This window comes from Pinus tabuliformis, chromosome 5_1 (assembly GCF_031772625.1).
Source record: "Pinus tabuliformis cultivar Carrire ecotype Pingquan chromosome 5_1, CPIR1, whole genome shotgun sequence".
NCBI lineage: Eukaryota > Viridiplantae > Streptophyta > Pinopsida > Pinales > Pinaceae > Pinus > Pinus tabuliformis.
This window is the reverse complement of record NC_142305.1, coordinates 805,142,163-805,160,936: the sequence shown is the minus strand read 5'-3', so window position 1 is coordinate 805,160,936 and position 18,774 is coordinate 805,142,163.

Below are 18,774 nucleotides of genomic sequence, written 5' to 3'. Positions count from 1 at the left end.
TTTACCTCACAAATGCACCAGTGACATTTATGTTCCCGATGAACAATGTCCTCAGTGTTGAGAAATCCTTAGGGAAACTCATTAGGGTTTTCTTTAATTTGATTTCTCTTTAACATGACAAATTCTTATTATTTAGTATTTCTTCTTTTATCATTAAATTCTTATCATCAAGACAATTTCCACAACTATGAAGATCACAAAGACAAGAACACAAGATGTGGGCACCATGTAAGAGCAAAACCCCTCTAAAAGGGGAAAACCCATCAAATCTCTTCTTATCAACTTCAAAGGATACTTCCACGACCTAACCAAGACCGGGGCTCCCAAAAAATCAACCAACCTACCTTTCAATATAAGAAAAATATCTACAACCTTCTTCTGCATCTTCGTCTCCACTTTTGCAACTTCGATCTTTTGAAAAACCTTAGTAGAATACCTCCAAATCGCAGACCATGAAACACTAGGATATGTGAGTTTCATTCCATCCCTTGCAAATATCATCTAGCCTTATTGTTTATCTATTACAGGTGGAAGATCATATCATAATTGTGTCCTTGATGTTCTCACAAACGAGGTCATGTACCTTCCAATATATAGTTGTCCAAATGGCTCAAATAGCCATCTCTAGGCCGACATGAGTAGGGTTGGTTGAATTGACTAATGGAGCCCTTCTAAACACTTATAATTACAAAAATAAAATTATTTTCTTTGATACAAGAGACCAAATGGGTTTGTTACATAATGATGAAGACACTTTGACTCAATACAACCCTAAGAGTATACAATGGATGCTCGAACTAGAAACAAAATAAACAAAGCATGAAACCCATGCTCATAAATGTATTTTTTTCTTTTAAAAATCATTTTATTTTTCTTTTCTTTTGACAAATACATTACAACATGACTCAAATACAATTATGAAGATCGATACTAGTTACATTTTTCAACTCCCTCTTAACTAGGGAGGTGTTGATGGTCCTAGACCTGCCAACATTCAAGGGGGTCTCCCTGATATGTGGTCCCAATTAGACCTCACTCTGTTTAGGACAGAAGCCCCATCCGGAATATGGCTCGGTTAACATTTTCATAAATATTTTCCTTGGCTCTAACTCTCAACAATAGAAAGGAACACGTGTGTGCCTTTAAAAAGCAAGTGTGCATGGTGAGTGTTCAATTGTAGGTGTGTCAAGGTTCTTCTACTATGGAGGGAAGAGAAAGTGAGCCTCTATGAGAGAGTTAATAGTACCACTCTGATAGAAATACGGCAAATGAGAGGTATTCATATAAAATCTAGTGGCATAGTCTGCAAATATGTGATGGGAATTGCAATTGTTACAACATATTCTCAATATGATAAGCACTAAAATAACCAAAATTGTTCAACTACTTTAGTACAGGTGAAAACAAACATGAATTATAAAAATTCACATAACATCCTTACAAGCATTCATAATCCATGCATGAGGAACGTGTTGGCCATCAGGTTTAATATATTAAGTAAAATTCCTCAGACACATGTATACAAAAAACACCACTAGCCCTAATAGTGGAGCATTAGAGCCACTACTTTCTACCCAAAAGAACTAGATTGTCTCTCTGATGCCTTGCGGGAGGAGCCAAGGTGAAAAGTCATCTGCTCATACAATGAGGGTGTGTATATAACTAATGGGGTGATGTTTCACCTCCCTTGTGACTCTTTGACTACCCTCATGACTATTTGACTTCCTATGACATTTCAACTGTACATCACTCTTCATATTATGTACATGCTCTTTGGACTTCCACTTCACAATACATTTTGAATAAGAATTTACATATTCCACAAAAGTGATGTGGCACATGGTCACCCATGACATGACATGACATGACATGACACTAATGACATGGACTGCATGATGGCATGGAAATGTCAAGTCATTCTTGTTATGTATCTTCTTGAGAATGATCTTATGTCCACCTCCATATGGCTTGGAGATGAGGAGTTTTCGGTGATATCTGATATTGAGTAGCGGTCGCAAAATGGTGTCCCTTTTCTTTCTTCTCATTGATCTCCTTACATATTCAGCTACAAAGGTGTCTTCTCTCATGTTCCCCTTCTCCGTCTCCTTATTCATCATCTTTCCATGGTATGATAGAGTACCTGTGTCTACAATTCACTCATGACAAGACGACATTAGTCTGATAAACCCATAGCCTAACATGTTGCATGACAGTCCACTAATTGAGCCAGAACTGGATGGCAGACTGAAGGAGAGGCTTAGTGACTACGCAATTGCATAGCTCAGGCAATCATGAATCAAGCTAGATCCTTGAGACTATGCAATGCACAATTTAGGTTGGACTGAGAAAGAAAATTGCACAACTAGGGAGCTTAATGAGCTGGATTGAGGGCTTGAGCACCAATTTTTCCTGCTACGCAGTTCCAGAAGATAGAGGAGGCTAGATGATTACGCAGTTATGCAGTTCAAGGGCTCATGTTTGATGCTTGATCCTTGTGATTGTGTAATGTGTAGTACTCACTTGGAAGAGAGAGAGAAATTGAGCAGTTTTTGGGGTCAGAGGCTGAGCTTGAGCACTGTGATTATGCAGTGCACAGTCCTGGGAGGCAGGAACTTCGCATTATGCAGTGCCAAGAGGTAGGGCTACAGCTTGAGGACTGATACTACACAATGGGCAGTTTAGGAGGGTCAGATGCGGCTAAGTTGCTTGGTTAGAAGTTTTTCTGAATTTGGCTAAGTGTGGGATCAATGAAGCTGATGTGAATAGTGATAGGACTTGACTATCTGTTGATGGTGCTAGACCGACCAACATGTTAGGGAATATCCCTAGTAAGAAGTCCCAATTAGAACTCAGACCATTTGGTGTAGGAGTCCTAGCAGTGGGTCGTATGGTAATGCCTTGACCGCGATTTCGCACAGAGACAAGTAAGATGACTCTGTTGGTAGCAAGCGTGTGATAGTTGTAGTGAGTCAAGGAAGGTGCATGAGAGGTTCTAACACATGGGGGTTGAGATGAGTGCACCCCTTAGAAACATGTGATAGCAAGCAGTTAAGAACGGAACACATGATCGAAGATGCATCACAACGTGGAAGGAAACTTAGCTAGCAATCCAAAGTGATGGTTAAACCAACAGCACATTTCAGAAAGATTCATACATACATACACAGATAGCTATACATGCATGCGTGAGTAAACAAATACACATATCATTTAGAGTAAACCAGATAACATAGAATACAATACAACATATGCATGAAACATGTTGGCTCTTGTTATATTAAGAACTGTAAGTTCCAGTCATACAATAGATCCATGTCCAACCACTAGTTCCAACAGTGTAACGTTACAGCCACAACTGCCTGCTCCTCCAAAGAGATGTACTAGCTCTGTGCAGTGGATAAGCCAAGGCTCATTACAATATTGTCCAAGCTCTCTCCAAGATAGTCTTATCATAACCTTGGCTGACCAAAAGCCTTTACAATGAGTTATGAGGTTTTATTTATAGCAAAGGGTGGGATGACCCTTGAAATCCCCATTTGTGATAGTTCATCTACCCTCATGACCCTTCATCTACTCTATGACTATTACATCCAATTATCGACACTTGAACTTTCACTTGAAACGACGTTCTGTTACAATGCACATGTACTCATGTGAGACAAAATGGCTTGAGAAAGCCATGCAATACATCACTGACACTCGGTCCGTTGTGGTGAGAGCAACTCTTTGATATGCTTGTGATGGTGAAGGTGGTGAGTTGATGCCAAGCTTGGTCATCCGTGATGGTGCGCATGCACACCATGGTGACATCTTGTTGAAGCAAACTCTTACCTCCGTTGCATCCAGGTGCATTGGTATGGCTCCTCCATCCAACTCGTCTGCTAACATGCACATGGTCTTTTTGGTGCGGCTGAACCGGAGACACATTGATGCATAGTGTCCGTGCTGATCTTCCAGTGTGTGCTAGTGGTCATGCGTGTCAACTGTCAACTACATGTTCAACTCCAATTGGACTTGCTTCTTTTCTTTTCCTCAATGAGTGTGCTGAATGGGTGGGATCGCATGCACGCACACAATAACATGCATGTTGCTGAATTCCCTTGCATGCGATCAACAACACTGCTCACCATGTCTGCTCCATGTCAGCTACTGGGATGGATCTTTAAATTGTACGAGTGCAGTTTCATCCATGAGTGCATGTTACGCCTACTGTTGTACATGTTTCTACTGCAACTCATTCTCTTGTCTATGCAGCTCTTGTTCTTCCTTGAGTTGTTGCTTCAACACATGAAACTCCTTCTCTGTTTCATTCTTTGTCTTTGCGTGATCTTCATGTTGCATTGTCACCTCATAGCCCGAGTCTCCAAAGTTTCTTTCATCACAAGTGGATCTACTTGAGCTTGCAACTTTTTTCCGCCTCTGTGTTGTCAACAGCCTTCCTCTTGCGTTCGTTGCATCCAGTGTGTTGCCTTTAGCTGATGTTCATGGCGTTGTTTGTTGTGATGTTGCTACCTTCATATCTTGATGTTCTTGTCTACGAACAGCTTCATGTCTTCATGGGTAGGCAATTTCATAGACACTTGATCGATTGTATCCCCAAGTGTGTTGTGAACAGTGTCTTCGACTTTGCTCCCTTGGAAAGCATTGTACCTGTGTTGTTGAGAGGCACATGAACACCTGCGATACCTGGAGACATGGAAACACTCATAGCAAGCAATCTATCAGTCGAAAACCAAAATGAACTTGAGAACGATTTGCAACATACCTATGTGACTAGTCATGAAGGTCGTGCAATTCCCATCGGGAGGTCGGGAGACTGACTACCAAGACTGCACAAGGCACGGTCCAGGCTGTCAATGGGCTAACTGATTACTAGAATTGTGCAATGCACAATCCAGCCTAGCTGCTGACTATTGGAATTGCACAATGCGCAATCTCAGCTGAAAATGGTTGCAGGCTCAATGATTGCATTACGCAATTTTCTGGGCCAACAGTGACTGTCCCTCAGAATTGCACAATGCAAGACTGGAGGACAGTCATTGGGCAGAAATACGCATTTCCTGAGAGGTAGATAAAGCCTTCCCTCTCATGATTGTGCAATGTTGCCTTGGTGAGGTAGAGTCCGGGCCAAGGCTACCCAAACCCACCGACGAGCAATTGAAAGCGAAAGTGAATGTGAATGCATGGTGATACTGAGTGTAATCATAAGTGAATGATCGTGCATGTAAACAGTGAATGAAAGATTCAGAAAATGGAACAACATGCATGTGGATGAGGCGAGTGACTGAATCGATGATCGTTCATGAAAAACAGTTTCATGCATGCAACAACAGTGAGATGTTAATGAAAATTGAAACGGTGCTAGTATGAGCTAGTATGTATCAAAACGACAACAAGTGCTCACTGAAATCAAGCAAACAACCTTCATACAAAGCGAAACACAACAAGTGCTAGAAATGCAACATAAAACATGGAAGGCAGCCTTACCCCAAAACAGTTGAGCTGAATGTGCCAACGAATCCTAGATGCAATGTGGGATGTCAGAGCTACAAGGTCGATGTGAGGAATGAGCTCTGCAGTGTCTGGTTCATGAGTTTTGATAAAATCAAGGTTATGATGCGCATGCCACAAATCTAGGAAAAGAGACACCTGGTGGGAGGTTTTTGAAATGATCCTTGCATGTAACCTCTGACTACTAAAAATAGATCCCTGAAACAAGGGATGCCTTTACATGTTGCCTTGGGAGAAGTAGCCCATGCATGTAAGTCAACTTTGCTCGATCCCGGGTGGAACTGGTCAACCCAACTACACATGCATGAGCCCGCTCAACTACTAGGAGAAAATGTGCATTTTTATAAGGGAGTTGGGTTCGCTGCCTAGGAGATTTGTGCAATTTATGAGCAAAGCAGCTGACTGCTACCCAAGATTGCGTAATTCCTGGGCTGACCAGCCCTGCTAGGAAGAATTGCGCAATTTTCTGGATAAAGCCTGGCTGGCAGAATTGCGCAATTATGGAGCCCAGCAGGCTGCCAAACAGAATTGCACAGTTTCTGGAGGGAAGGTTGGTTTCCCTCCAGAATTGCACAAATTTTTTAGGGAGATACTCATCCTACTGCTAGACCAAGTTTGAGAGAATACCCTGTGAGGGGAGTGCAACAAGCTCTAATGGACAGGCTGTCAATCTCTAAGAAAATCACTAAATCTTGTGTACTTGATGAAGTAAGACATGCTGCTGTGAAAGGTTGGTAGGGAAGCTCCAAAAAGAAGCTAAGGAAACATTTTGGAGGGTGATTGTAGCCACTACAACACTATGATCACACACTTAGAACACTTGAAAACACAACATAGATCATCTAGAACACATGAACAAAAAACTTCCCTCAGTGTGACAACTTTGCGGTGACAAGTGTGACACTAGAGATATATTTTGCGACGACCGTGACGACACTTGTGAGACAGTGCTTAAAACTTTGGAAATGACTGTGACAAATGTTTGCATAGTAAAAACAACTCATTTGCACTAATATAACCTCTTGAAACCACCAAAAAAGATTATATACACGATGTGACATTTTACATGCAAAAATAAGACACTTTGATTTTCTTGCAAATGGGAGCAAAACACTTAGAGAAAACACATGCAATGAGTCTCAATGTTTGTGAAGACATTATGCAAGATAAAGGTAGGCTCCGAAATTTGGATACAGGACAAAATTTTGGCAGGTTTTGAAGCAACAAAAACACTTGGCGACACATTGGTAGAATTCCAACTTCTTTGTCTGGGTTGACTCTTTTGTGCAGGGTCTCAGTTCTTCAGGGAGTATTGATTCATCATGCAAATCACTTTGGCTTCCCCACTTACCTCATGAATAAACATGGTCCCCTTTGTGCCTTCTTGATTAAACACAAACATAAGATTCATTAATATCGCAATGTTTTGAATTGGCAAGGGTAATGTAGTTTATGAGATTTATATTTTCATAGTATAGTTTTTCATCTCTGGTGTTGCACTTCTTCTAGCAAGCCTGGACAGAACCCTGACAGAGTAATTAAAGGAACACAAAAACATTGCTCTACTGCCAGCGAGCATAGAGAGTACCCCAATGGAGTTGCTTGCTTCACCTCTCTGTGCAGGAAGCCTTTCTCTTCTTTTGTGTTTATTTATATATTCAAATAGGAATGTGCATAGGAACTTATTCATTTTATGGGTGGAAGAGGGATCTTGGATTATTGAGACCAGAAGAGGTTGTTCCTTCAGAGAAGCATATAGAGACCTCTTATTTAGGTTTGCTTGTTTGATTTTTTTCCCCTTTTCCTCCTCTATGGATTAGATAAGCGCAAAAACACTGAAACATAAGGAACTGAGTATGAGCATAAGGTTTCTAGAATAGACACAAGTATCATGGTTCAACACAAAACTCTCCTTACGGACGGATCGTATTTTCCGTCAAAACATCATTGACCAAAAGATATAACCAACACAAAGAAGCACGACCGAAGGTAAGCCAAATGTTGTAGTGTCACAAGACTCTTTTTAACTCATCCAAACACAAAGATTCCAGAAAACATGTTCACACATGACGCTTATTTACAAAAACAAGACCAAACAAACAAGAAAATAAACTATGTACATAGGGTAGGGCACAACCCCAAATCATCATTGAAAATATTGTTTTAAATATTGGCCATTAACAGGAAGAGAGTCAATCTTCCCATCTAGTGATTGAAGATGATATGTGTGTTTGCCAAGCTTTTCATGGAAAGTGAACAGTCTAATCCACAAGGATTGAAACTTAATGTGTTTACCTTTGTCTTTGTGGGCTTTGTCCCACTTTAAGACTAGGTCTCTAACGCTGAATTCATTCTCCCCTACAAAATTCTTGTCAAATCACCTCCTCATACAACTCTGGTGAAGAGAAAAAAAAATATTTTTCTTTTTGTCTTTCTTCCTGCAGCTTGTGGAGGGTGTTTATCCTACTCCAAACCAATAAGCATGGCTTGCCTTGGGATTCCTGTGAAAGTTGAAGGGTAGGAAAATAGATGTTCATGGGTAGGATGGATTCTTTTCCATACACCATGAAGTAAGGAGATGTATTCAGAGAAGGTTTTAGTATGACTCGGCCATCCCATAAGGCATTCATCAAGGCAGAGTGTCCTTTCCTTTGTTTAGACAAAACGATCTTCTTGATAATGTGGATAAGGTTCTTATTTTTGGACTCAACTATACCATTTCCCTGTAGATAGTAATTGGCTGAATGTTTCAATATAACTACATTTTCCAATGAAAAATCATATAATGTTAACCATGAAAATTATGTTTCATTTTAAAAAATAAGTGAAGTCAGAATTTTGAACCTGGAAATGATATTCTTCTTAAGCAAATTGACAACTTCCTGATCATTCACCTCCTTGAGTGGCACTGCTTTTGCCCATCGCGTAAAGAAGTCTATGGCAGTGAGAATGTAGTGGCGATGCTTTGATGAGTGTGGAAAAAATTCACCAATAACATCTAGGCCCCATTGTTGAAATGTTTCTTCCACAAAGATAGGCTACAACAAGGCAGCTGACTTCTATCCTTGGCCGACACATTTCTAATAGACCAAACACTTGTGGGCATATGTATGATCACATTTGAATAATGTGGGCCAATAAAAATTGGCCCACATAACCTTGTGCAATTTTGTGTCACCAGCAAAGTGTACCCTGGTTGGTCCATCGTGGAGATCATGCAATACTTTCTATGAATTGTGTGCTTCTAAGCATCTAAGCAATACTCCGTTATGGTGCTTTCTAAAAAGAACCCCATGCACCAACTGGTAATATAATGATTTTAATCTAACTTCCCTCTTCTACCATGCAGATAAGTGAGAGGGAAAAGTGCCATGCTTGAGATACTGGTGCACATTTGCATACCAAGAGTTAGAAATAGAAGTGGGGGAGGCTCGCTCAACATTATACATTTTGATTTCTTGCTCCCAACTAGAAGGACCATCTTCTTTTGCATCCACCACTTCTATTGCTAGCTGACATGGACTGTGGCCCTTAATGGTGTGAACTGGTTTGAATTCTAAGCCATACTCTTGCAAACCAGTCATCAAGTTTGCTCTTTTCTCACCCAAATCTTGTTGGACAAGCAATGATTTGACTGTTGGGTGCAGAACAAAGATAATGCAATGATTCTTCAAGAGATAGGGTCGGAATTTCTTTACCACCTTATAAACTGCGTATGCTTGTTTATCAATGGCAGGATAATTAAGCTTGGTTCCTTGTAGGCTGGCACTAATAAAAGATATTGGTCGCTCATTATTCTAATCATCTTTTTTTGTAAGCACAGTGGCAAGAGAAGTATCAGAAGCGAAGGTGTAGAGCATAAAATCCTTATTGAAATCTGGGTTGTACAAGGCTAGTGCTTCTACGATCGCTTGCTTGATATGGGAAAACACATCCTTTTCCCTTTTGTCCCACTTGTATATCGCATCCTTCCTTACCATCTCCTACATGGGTTTGACAATTTGAGCGTAATCAGAGATGAACTTGTGGAGAAAGTTGATCTTACCCAGGAAGGAATGCATATATTTCTTATTCACTGGGAAGGGAATCTACATAATAGATTTGACCCTTTCTAGGTCTACCTTAATCCCACTTTTCGTGATAATGTGGCCCGAGAGATTACCCTTGGACATTGTGAAAATTCTCTTCTTGGGATTAAGTTATATCACGTACTTTCAACATTGCTCGAAAATTTTCTTCAAGTGGCGTAGGTGGTCGGATCTCTTCTTTGAAAACAACATGGAATCATCAAGATACACCACTATGCTCTATCCTATCAATTCACGAATTGTGATGTCCGTTGCATGTTAAAATGTCACACTAACATTGACTAGCCCAAAAGGCATTCTTCTAAATGTGAACATGTGCCACTTAGTTCAAAACGTAGTTTTTTCTCTGTCAGGCTCTAAGACCAGAACCTATTTGTAACCTGAATAACCATCAAGCAAAGAAAACATCTCTGACCCCTATACTGTCTGCAATATATGTTCCATAGACGACACAGGGTAGTTATCTTTGGCACGGTTCAAGTTTCTAAAGTCAACACACAAGCGAATTTCCCAAGGATTCTTTCTTACTAGGACCAAATTAAATACCTAGGTTGAATGTCGCACTTTGTATACGATCCGAGTATGCAGCATCTTGCTCAACTCTTTTTGAATTAGGGGCTCAAGCATCAAATGTACCTTTCGCAACTTTTGCTAAAAAGGCTTGGCCCTTTCCTTGATCAAGAAAACATGTTGGATTGTTCATGTGTTGTAAGTTTTGAGCTCATCATATGTCCACGTGAACACATCTCGGTACTACTTGAATAAGCGGATGAAGGATTTCCACTCTTGTGTTGTGCAACAAGTACAAAGATTGACAAACTTCATATCTTTCTCTATTCCAAGATTTATCTGGTCATACAACAGCATTGAACTGTGGGTTTTTGCATTAACTGGACCGCTAAAGCGATTCTGCAAGTCATATAGCTTTTCTAATGATACCATGCCTTTCAGCATGGGGTTCTCTTTATTTGAGTGAGTTTCATCTTCCAACACTTTTTCGTGCTCTTCTTCATCGATAGTTGCATCTTTGAATACATCAGTGTTCACCATAAAGTACAGTATTTGTTGGTCATCATTAAAAACGCGTAAATTAGTGATATTGTCAGGAACAGATGGTTTGTAAATAATTTCAACAAAAAAATCATCCCTAAGTGGTAACAACCTAGCAGTAGCATTTTCTAATGCATTCGCAGCTACACTACACATTCTAGGAACATATATTCTATTAAAAGCTTGGAAATGAGAAATCAAGCACCATACCTCTTATTTCTAACCTTACAAATGAGGTGACACACAGTGTATAGTATTATGTACCTATCGTACGATGATTTCAGAGTCACCCACTGCTTTGAGAACCCCAACATTGAGGTCAATAGGCTTTTATAATACTAGGATGAGTGCTTCATATTCTGCCATGTTATTTGTGCATTCAAATTCCACACAGATTGAGATAAGGTGTTTTCTCTGTCACGGGTTTACTAAAACATAACTAGCTCCAAAGCCCTCCTATGTCTTTGAACAATCAAAATACAAAGTCTAAACATCATATGTACAAGAACTATGGCCTACACTAGTACTACTACTACTACTACTATGTATTGTACAAATGTCATTTCTGCCAGTTAGACTAGGAAGGAGTTCCAAATGTGTGTCTGGTGGGACTTAGGAAGGCTAAGCAAGGTATCACCTTGGTTCTGAAGAAGAAATTACCAAAGATTCGATCTTTGAAAACAACTGGTTCATTTTTCCCTTCGAAGGATGTGATAGTATGCTTCATGTAAGGTTATGAGTTCACCTAGATTTGGTTATTTATGCCCTTGTACAAAAGCCATAAATGTGACCAGTCGGTAGAAAAATACCCTTATAATTTTTTGGACCATTCTCTACTCGACAATACACTATATGCTTCTGGAATGTCCACAATTACTATATTTATTCACTAGTGAACTCATTAATCGGATGATAGGCGAATAAGCACATTTATGAGTTCACTGATGGCGTGGACAAGGGTCATGTCCAGATGAATGATATGTGCATCCTTTTTGTCCCATTTTGCATTGATTTTCTTAGCTACATATAGAGGCATTACGTTCACTAATGCAGTGGAATCAACTAAGCAATTGTCTACATTGTAATTAAAAATTTCAAATGTTAACAAAACAGAGGGCAGAGTGTGTTAGCTTCTAATGTTAATTCATTAAGTATTGATTCCAGGGAACTAGAAGACTTACCAGATCCCTTCTATGAAGAAGCGTTGTTACCTGAGGCAGGTTTTTCAAGAGCGTGGATGAGCAGTTCCCACTGGCTCGCGATCCTTGTAAGTTCAAAGAGTGAAATGTTAGCACAAATTTTCTTTGTGTCTTCGACTATATTATCATCAAGCACATCAAGGATTGTCGAAATGTCTGGAGGAATAACCTAATTTGATACTTCAAAATTAATGGACTTGATTTTACCGTTGGCAGAAGTACTCTTTGTTGTAGCAGTGTCTCCAGAATTTCTCTAAGTTTTCAACATTGAGTTGACAAGCGGTGTTATCTTCCTTAACAAATGTTCTTTCATTTTCTACCTTGTCAACTCTAGCTCAAAAACTGGATCTTGGCTTCTCAATTTTTATCAACCATTTTGATTGTGAGTTGGGTCCTCACTCAGTGGTTGCTTTTCAACAATTTTCTTTTTAGTTGCGTATACACAAGTGAGTGTATTTAATGAGTGCCCAACACTTGCAGTTTCTTTGGTTGTAGCAGTTTCTTCCTTTTCTTCCGCAAGCTCAATTTTCTCATCTGAAAGTACTGTGTCAATGAAATGCGCAGCTAGAGCGTTCATGTTGTGGTTCAATTGCAGACATGTTTGTTCTGAGTGATATTATTGATTAAAAGAACCGTATTGAGCCATGCCCATGCTCTCAACATTCAGCATGACATTTGAGCTTTGCGCAAACTTGGCTGGCTAATTGTTGTTACTGCCAGAGTTGGAAGCCCTTTTCAGAAGTTTCAATTTAAGATGCTAGCTACTTACGGTGGTCTCGCTTGACCTCTGTTTTAACTCTACCAAGTCATTGGACATAGACTTGATGGTGTGGGTCAAGATCACAAGGTTGGTAGCTTCCTTTTATTTGGCCTTACTGAGGAAACCTGAGACCTTTTGCCCATTTCTTTGGAGTCCTTTGATGATTCATCATCAACAATAACTCCAATCGCATGCAAGTTCTTTTCAACTACGATTTTCTTCATAATTCTCTGCAGGAGTTGCTTTTAAAGTTATCTCCACAAAATGCATGATGCTTGTCGGTAAGGAAGAAGTATAATAATCAATAGTGATGGAGTCATGAGGTTTCATATCTATAGGAAATTTTTTCAATATACGATTAAACCTCTAATTGAAATCTTTAACCTTTTCTTTCTACTCCATCTTCAGATTCCATAGCTCTTTAACATGGAAAAGGTTTTGTCATCGGAAAATTTTTCAAGAAACAACTTCTTAAACCCCTTCCAATTCTGGATTGAGTTCGGAGGGATACTGTGATACCATACAGCTACTCTTCCATCCAAGGTACAAGGGAAAATTCTACATGCAACATCATCATAACGTACCTCAAGCATTTGCAAATGCAGGTAGAAGTTGTCCAAGTTGTCCTTTGTCTTCACTGCTTTGTCAGGATCATACTTTGTTAACAAATTTTCTGGGTGCCTCGACATCTTGTGTAAAACACAGAGTAGAGAAAGTGGGCCCTTATTCATAAAATCCATATCTTGGTTTGCCATATCTTTGTCTATATGCTCCTTATCTTCGTCAGAATCTAATGGATCTTCCCCTTCTTCTCCTGAATATTATGGATCTTCTTCTTCTACTTCTTCGCCACCTAACCTGCAGAAAGTATCATCTGAGAGTAAAATGATGTTTGTGTCACCTTCATTAAAAGATGGACATTTCTCTAGTTTCTCTGCGCTTTCTGCATTATCTTCTATCTCTTCAAGGGTGGTGAGAATCGTATCTTCGACTGTCGAAATCATTATCCCAGTATGAGTGGTTGATTTCTTCTTTTGAAAATAAGGTAGATTGTGTACTCCAGGAATTAGTCCAATAGCCTTTGCAAACTTACGAGTTATAGTCTAGATGGCTCGGATGATCTCATAAGATATTTCACAGGTTTTTCAAGGCCAGGCTGAGAAGATCCGACAACTTCAGGAATATGAGCAAGGGAGGTATTGGGAATATTGATGCCTTGACTGGAAGAAGCATGATGAGGGTGGGTGAGGTTATCAACCATAAAATTTTGGCTTCCCTCTTTCTAGCACTAAAAATGTTGACAGTGTTGTAGATTCCAACATTCAAGGGGGTCTCCCCAATATGTTGTCCCAATTATACCACACACTATTTTGGATAGGAGCCCCATCCGGAACATGTCCTGGTTACCATTTTCTTAAATATTTTCCTTGGATCTAATTGTCAAAAAGAGAGATGAATGCATGTGTTCCTTCGAAAAACAAGTAAGTGTGCCTGGTGAGTGTTTGGTTGTAGGTGTGTCAATATTCTTCTACTATGGAGGGAAGGGAAAATGAGCCTCTATGAGATAGGTAATAGTACCACTCTTATAGAAACAAACACAAACGAGAGGTATACGTCTAAAATCCAGTGGAATAGTCCACAAAGATGTGATGGGAATTGCAATCATTACAGCACATTCTCAATATTATAAGAACTAAAATAACCGAAAGAGTTCAAAACTTCAACTACTTTAGTACAGGTGAAAACAAACATGAATTATAAACCTTCACAAAATAGTATTACAAAAATTCATAATCCATGCATCGGGAACATATTGGACATGAGGCTTCATATATTAAGTAAAATTAATTGGACACATGTATACAATGAACACCACTAGCTCCAATAGTGGAGTGTTCGAGCCACTACTTTTTGCCCAAAATAAATAGCCTATCTCTTTGATTCCTTGTGGGAGGAGCCAAGGTAAAAATTCCTCTGCTCATACAATGAGGGTGTACATAGAACCAATGGGGTGATGCTTCACCTCCCTTGTGACTCTTTGAATGCCCTCATGACTCTTTGACTTCCTATTACTTTTCGACTTTACATGACTCTTCATATTTTGCACATGCCCTTTGGACTTCCACTTTACAATACATTTTGAATAATAATTTACATATTCCACAAAAGTGATGTGGCACATGGTGACTCATGACATGACACTGATGACATGAAATGTATGATGACATGGAAATGTCAAGTCATTCTTGTTGCTTCTTGCTATGTAAATTCTTGAGAATGATCTTTTTTCCACCTCTATATGGCTTGGAGATGAGGAGTTTTCAGTGATATCTGATCTTGAACAGTGTTCACGAACTGGTGTCCCTTTCCTTTCTTATGATTGATCCACTTGCATATTTAGCTACATAGGTGTCTTATCACATGTTCCCCTTATTTATCTCCTTCTTCATCATCCTTTCATGGTATGATTGAGTACCTGCATCTGCAATTCATTCATGACAAGACAACATCAGTCTGATAAACCCCTAGTCTAACATGTTACATGACAGTCCACTGACTGAGTCGGAACTGGGTGGAAGGATGAGGGATAGGTTCAGTGACTGCACAGTTGCATAGCTCAAACAATCAGGGGTTAGGCTTAAGCCTTGATATTGCACAATGCGTAGTTCAGGCTGGATTGAGCAAGAAAATTGTGTAATTGGGGAACTCAGGGAGCGAGGCTGAGGGCTTGAGCACTAATTTTTCCCACTGCGTAGTTCCAAAAGGCAGAGGAGACTAGAAGATTACATATTTTCACAGTTCAAGGGCTTAGGGATGAGGCTTGAGCCTTATGATTATGCAATGCGCATTATTGGCTGGGCAAGAGAGAGAAATTTCACAGTTTTTGGGGTTAGAGGTTGAGCTTGAGCACTATGATTGCGTAGTGCACAGTCCTAGGAGGCGGGAACTTCACATTGCATAGTAATAAGAGGTAGGGTTGCAGATTGAGGGCTGAGACTACATAATCCTTAGTTTAGGAGGGTCGGATGAGGCTAAGTTGCTTGGTCAAAAGTTTTTCCGAATTTGGCTAAGTGTGGGATCAATGAAGCTGATGTGAACAATGATAGGACTTGACTATGATCACACACTTAGAACACTTGACGACACAACATAGATCATCCAGAACACATGAACAACAAACTTCCCTCAGTGTGACAACTTTGCGATGACAAGTGTGACACCAAAGATACATTTTTTGATGACCATGACAATACTTGTGTGGCAGTGCTTAAAACTTTGGAAATGAGTGTGACATATTTTTACATAGTAAGAACAACTCATCTACACAAATATAACCTCTTGAAACCACCAAAACAAGCTTATATACATCGTGTGACACTTGACATGCAAAAAGATGACACTTTGATTTTCTTGCAAATGGGAGCAAAACACTTAGAGAAAACACATGCAATGAGTCTCAATGTTTGTGATGACAGTATGCAAGATCAAGATAGGTTCTAAAATTTGGATACAAGCCAAAATTTTAGAGGGTTTTGTAGCGACAACAACAAGAGATATTCATAATTGTTCAACCGACACAAGGATAACCTCAATTTTAAGTGTTCTAAGAAGAGTACAACCACATACATAATGCTATGGATACCACAACTGCCAATGTATCCAACACATCAAATATCCAAATGTCAAGAACATAATTTCAAGGATCCATTAACTTAAGGATCAAGTGTCATTTTCAAGTCACTAATACAAGGATCTAAGACACTAATAGGGACTAAGGTGTCCTCAAGGCAACTTGCCACTATAGGTGCCATCAAGCTATAGCCTTGGTATCAATATAGATACCATTGAGGCCTCCATGCTCTGACACCAACACTCAGGGATCTAGGTATATCAACAAGGTCAACACAAAAGGAGCTCCACATCACCAAGATACCCTCCCACACTAGGATGCAGACATCATCAAGGCCAAATCACAACATGAGATCTCAATATCAATCAGGCCAATATGTCCTCCCAAGTACCATCCTACGGGAATTTTTATGGTACTCATATCTCACTCTCAACCAAATTAGAGAGATCCACCAGTTTAAGTAGGGTTATCAATTATTCAAAATTATTAGTGAGATATCCACATATTCACTATCTGTTCAATGATTAGAACTTCAAGTAGCTTCACAATCCCAACCAGTATAGGTACTTCATCATCAATCAAATAGCATAAACTCTGGGGTCATCAACCATTCTAATGTTGCTTAGGACATTACAATATCCAAACACATCTCAATGGAAGCTTCCCTTTCCAATCTTCTTTAGCAACACCAAAATTAGCTTCAACACTTCTTCAAAACATCTAAGCTTGTTCACGAAACATCAATATCATCTCCCACCAGTGCTTCAGTTATTCTCTTATCTCAGTCATCCTCATGGCCTTCATATCATGTTATCAACTATGGACAAGTCCATCAACAACTTTATTCTTTCAACAATACAAGATCTTTCTTTCGCATCAACATATCATCGAATAACTTCGACCTTCCAAAAATTCATCATCATTTTTTATCTTCATATAGTAACAAGTTCATCTTATTAATGTAAAATTTAATGTATTTGGGGTTCATACAACTCCCTCTTTTCATCGTGCTCATCATAATCATCAATTCATCATCAAGTATGAGGTAGGTAAGCAACTTCAACATCTTGAAGACTATGTACCTACAAATCTTCGACAACAAGTACAACCAAGCACAAATATACAAGAGCATGAAGTTAACTTTATCAATATAGGGTTAGCATGTCATCACAATGGGAGCATCTAGCGTTATCAAAGCTTTGAATAAGAAGTCAAACTTTTAGATATCCAAAACCTAAACCTGGTTAGGTTTACAATCAACAAGGGTTACACCTTTCATACCCTAGACTCTTAAAACAAACTTTGTTAGGGTTTTATAAAAAAACCCTAGATTCTAGCATCAAAACATAACCTTAGATATCAACAACTACATCAAGTTGGGATTTCAATTATAGTGAAAGCATTTTACATCTATGGTTTTATAATCATACCCTGGAATCTTATATCTATCTCTACTTGGGTTTTGACATAAACCTTAGATCAAAACTTTAACAACTCTACAAAGCTATGGTTTCAATCATATGGAAGCATATATACCTAAGGTTTCATTCCTAGGATCTTATATTAACTATTACAAGGGTTTTGTCATAAACCTTAATTCATCAAACCATAAAAAGCTATGGTTTCATCAACAAACCCAAAACATCAAAAGGTTAGGGTTTTATAGTGAACCCTAAAGGTTAGGGTTTTACCAAAGTGAACAAAATATAGAGAGTACGACAAGGGTTGATTTAATCTAAAGATCCATCAACCTAACAATATAAGAATCTTTATGATTCTATAGCAAAACCTTAGACATGAGAGAGTTAGTAATATAAAGCAAACCTTTTAAAGACAAAATGATCGTACCTTCTTATATGAAGAAGATCTGCTACAAAACTTGTAATTTTACATACCTTGAGTTGCTCCTTTTTCAAACCTTGTAGGGTTTCCTATTGAAGGACTCCCTCTGAATCTAGTCACAATCCTCACTCTTTAGAATATACCTACAAGCTTAGTCCTTCCAAGGAAAATACAAAAGAAAGGATAATAATCAAGTAACAACAATAAAGATATATATATATACATATATATATATATATATATATATATAAAATAATACTTATATTTTGTGATAAGGTGGAAGCTCCCTTTGGAAGGGCTCCCTCTCACCATGAAGTATCAACATCCTTATTTCTATATGTGTCTACAACATTCACTGACAAGTACCACCAAGAAAAATATACAAGTACAAGAGAATGATTGTAATTTTTATAATCTAGGGATTCCATGGTATCTTAGAGAGGGAGAATCCTAGCATTTTTAGATTCAAATCCTAAGCTCCTTGATCAGCCCTAGGGTTTGAATCTCCAATCCAATTCCACCCTTACTAGGGTTTGCCATACACCATAGACTACATACAATCCCTAGAAACCAAAAGCTAGGGTTTCTAAGAAGGAAAAAAAAGGTTAGGGTTTCTCTTTTGACAAGGGTTTCCCTATTTCAAGCACCATCTAGGGTTTACAAACCCTAGTTTCCAATGAAGTCTACAAACTC